A 3,594-nucleotide genomic window follows, 5' to 3' on the forward strand; every position below is an offset into this window, starting at 1 on the left:
GAGTGCTATTACATTGTAGAGATTGTAATCAATGTCACAAAAGAAAAAGTGCATACATTGTTGAATGGAAAACTGAAGTGCTCTGTAAGCTTTCACCTGAAACACAATAAAAAGTTAAAAAAAAAAAAAAAGATTTACAGACTTAGAAACCCTCTGGCCAGTTCTACTCTGTCCTATATGTTCACTATGAGTCAGAACCGACTTGCCAGCAGTGGGTTTGGTTTTGTACTGATTCTTATCACCAAATCATTGTGATTCTGCTTCTTAAATTTCTCTTGATTATATCTCCTCCTCTCTATCCTAATTACCATGCTCTTGTCCAAAACACCATCATCTCTTACTTGGACCTCTGTGATAGCCTGCTAACTTGTTTCCTTGCCTCCATTTTGCTCCCTTAAAATCCTTTTAACACAGTGCTGCCAGAACGGGGGAAGGGTTACTGGGCAGGGAGGGGAAGAGACTGGGTTAGGGTTGAATATGGTAAATGGGAAGTGAAACTAAAGGTACACATAATGTTGAATGTAAAACAAACTCTTAAATATTAAAAAATAAAAAAGAAAATCAGTTGGGAAAAAAAATGCAAATATGACTGTGGTATTCCACTGCTTAAACTCTTTTATTCTTTCCAACCCCTACCTCTACCCCTCCACAGTGTTTACTCCTACCATTCAGAATCATCTGCAGTTAATTGAAAGTGCCTCTGTCCATTTGTACATGTGTTCCCATTTTCTGGAGCATCCTTTCTACCTAGTTACCTTCTACATCAAGACTTATCTTAAGGATCACCTCTCCCAGAAGTCTTCTCTGTTTCCTCCAACCCAGGTTAAATGCATTACCTAGTATTGTAAATACCTGTTTTCATAGGTCCAGTGGAATGTGGAAAGCAGAGACTGTCTTAGTCATTTCACGGTTTCTGAAATATGTTTTCTTAAGTCTTCAGTTTTATGTGTTTTAAAATAACGTATCTGCTCTTCTCAGCAAAGCTTCAGTGCCAGGTTTGCTCTCCATCTAGTATCTTACAACAATTTTTCTTCTGTTAAAATCAGCTAACCACTACACTTGTGGAGCAAGTGATATCATTGCTGATGTCAGATGGATCTCAGCTGAAAGAAAGAATACCAGAAAGATGTTTACCTGTCTTTTATTGACTATGCAAAGGCATTTGACTGTGTGGATCATAACAAATTATGGGTAACATTGAGAACATTGGGAATTCCAGAACATTTAACTGTGCTCTTGAGGACCAAGAGGCTGTCGTTTGAACAGAACAAGGGTTTAAAATCAGGAAAGGTGTGTGTCAGGATTGTATCTTTCCACCATGCTTATTCAATCTGTATGCTGAACAGAAAAATCTGAGAAGCTGGACTATATGAAGAAGAATGCAACATCAGGATTGGAGGAAGGATCATTAACAACCTGCGATATGTAGATGACACAACTTTGCTTGCTGAAAGTGAAGATGATTGAAGCACTTACTGATGGAGATCAAAGACTGCAGTCTTCAGTATGGATTACACTTCAACATAAAGAAAACAAAAATCTGCACAACTGGACCAATCAGCAATATCAGGATAAATGAAGAAAAAATTGAAGTAGTCAGGGATTTCATTTTACATGGATTCACAATCAACACCCATGGAAGGAACAGTCAAGAAATCAGATGTCATATTGCACTGGGCAAATGTGCTGCAAAAGACCTCTTTAAAATGTTAAGAAGCAAAGATATAATTTTGAAGAAGAAGGGGCACCTAACCCAAGCCAGTCATATACCAGACAGTGTTTCACTGCTATTCGTAAGGTTTTCAGTGGCCAGTTCTTTGAGAAGTGAATAGCCCCTTCTTCTTCCAAGTCTCTTTTAGTCTGGAAGCGCCACTGAAACCTGTTCACCCTGGGTGACCCTGCTGGTATTTGAAATACCAGTGGCATAGCCTCAAACCTCACAGCAACATGCAAGCCACCACAGTAGGATAAACTGACAAGTGATGTCTCTTTGAAGACGAAGGTGTGCCTAACCCAAGCCCTGGTGTTTTCAATCACCTCATATGCATGTGAAAGCTGGACAATGAACAAGGAAGACCAAAGAGGAGTTGATGCCTTGCCCTTGAATTGTGATGTTAAGGAGGAATACTGAAAGTGTCATGGACTGCCAGAAGAACTAACAAATCTGTCCTGAAAGACATGCAGCCAGAATGCTCCTTGAAAGTGAGAATGGCCAGACTTCATCTCACCTACATTGGTCATGCTGTAAGAAAGGACCATTCCCTGGAGAAGGATATCATGCTTGGTAAAATGGAGGGTCAACAAAAAAAGCGAAAGACCCTTAACATGATGGATTGACACAGTGGCTGCAACAATGGACTCAGGTATAGAAAGGTTTGTGAGGATGGTGCAGGACCAGGTAGTGCTCCACTCTCTTGGAGTTGCTATGAGTTGGAGCCAACTCAATAGCATCTAACAAAAGCAATAGTAAAGAAATTGATTTATGCTATGTAAGAAGATTTGCAACATCCTCTATCATAACAATTTGTTATTAGGAAATCGGTATTATAGGGCTAAAAATGATCCCGTTCTCAAATAAGGAACCATGGCATTATTGATTTGGTGGCAAAGAGTATGGTGTACAGTTATAATTTGTGAAAGTTTAGAATTCTAACTTCTCCATTTTACCAGCTAGGAAATACCTACTTATTCTGCTTCCTGTAACTGGCATATAGTTTATATTGATGAACTTTCAAGAGAAGATAGCTTCTTATTTATTTCTTTTTGTAGTGAAAAAATTTATATTTAGAATTAGCCATCTGGACTCGGTTTAGATGATCCCAATTTTGTTGGCAACATCCAAAGCGTCATAGTCAGGAGCCAATCGAACATATGCCTTCTTCTCTCCATCAGGCCTGATCAAGGTGTTAACCTCTGCCACATCAATGTCATAGAGCTTCTTCACAGCCTGTTTGATCTGGTGCTTGTTGGCTTTGACATCCACAATGAACACAAGTGTGTTGTTATCTTCTATCTTCTTCATGGCAGACTCAGTAGTCAAAGAGAACTTGATGATGGCATAGTGGTTAAGCTTGTTTCTCCTGGGGGCACTCTTCTGAGGATATTTGGGGTGCCTGCGGAGGCTCGGTGTCTTAGGCTGCCGGAAGATGGGTGACGTGCAGATCTTCTTTTGTGTGTGTGTGGCTGTGGACGCCCTTCAGCACTGCCTTCTTGGCCTTCAACACCTTTGTTTTGGCTTCAGTTTTGGGAGGGGCAGGGACTTCCTTCTTTGCTTTAGGTGCCATCTTCGTAAAAAAAAAGGAGAAGATAGCTTCTTAAAATTGATCATCAGCAAAAGTGCTTCCAAATTCCTACTGAAACGTTTAGCATCAACCCAAGTTAAATTGGATCAGTGAACCAAGTATGTTACAAATGTTCCTCTCATTCTTCTTTAGCATTCCTAGAGTTAGGTGTGACATGCCTGCTGAAATGGGAATGTTGGTTTCTGGACAATCTCAATTTGAGAGGTCAGAGAAAATACCTAACAATTAAATAGACGAGGTCAATAGGAAAAGCACTACAAGCAAAGCAACCTCTTTAGAATGAAAAACATGT

At 39.8% G+C, this 3,594-nt stretch overlaps 1 pseudogene; it reads right to left on the bottom strand.

Annotated features, from left to right (window-relative positions):
• Nucleotides 1-2,809: 2,809 nt before the first annotated feature.
• On the bottom strand, nt 2,810-3,284 carry LOC103211717 (annotated as a pseudogene).
• Nucleotides 3,285-3,594: the final 310 nt, after the last annotated feature.

Source organism: Orycteropus afer, unplaced genomic scaffold (assembly GCF_000298275.1).
Source record: "Orycteropus afer afer isolate SDZICR_OR568_19922 unplaced genomic scaffold, OryAfe1.0 scaffold00780, whole genome shotgun sequence".
NCBI lineage: Eukaryota > Metazoa > Chordata > Mammalia > Tubulidentata > Orycteropodidae > Orycteropus > Orycteropus afer.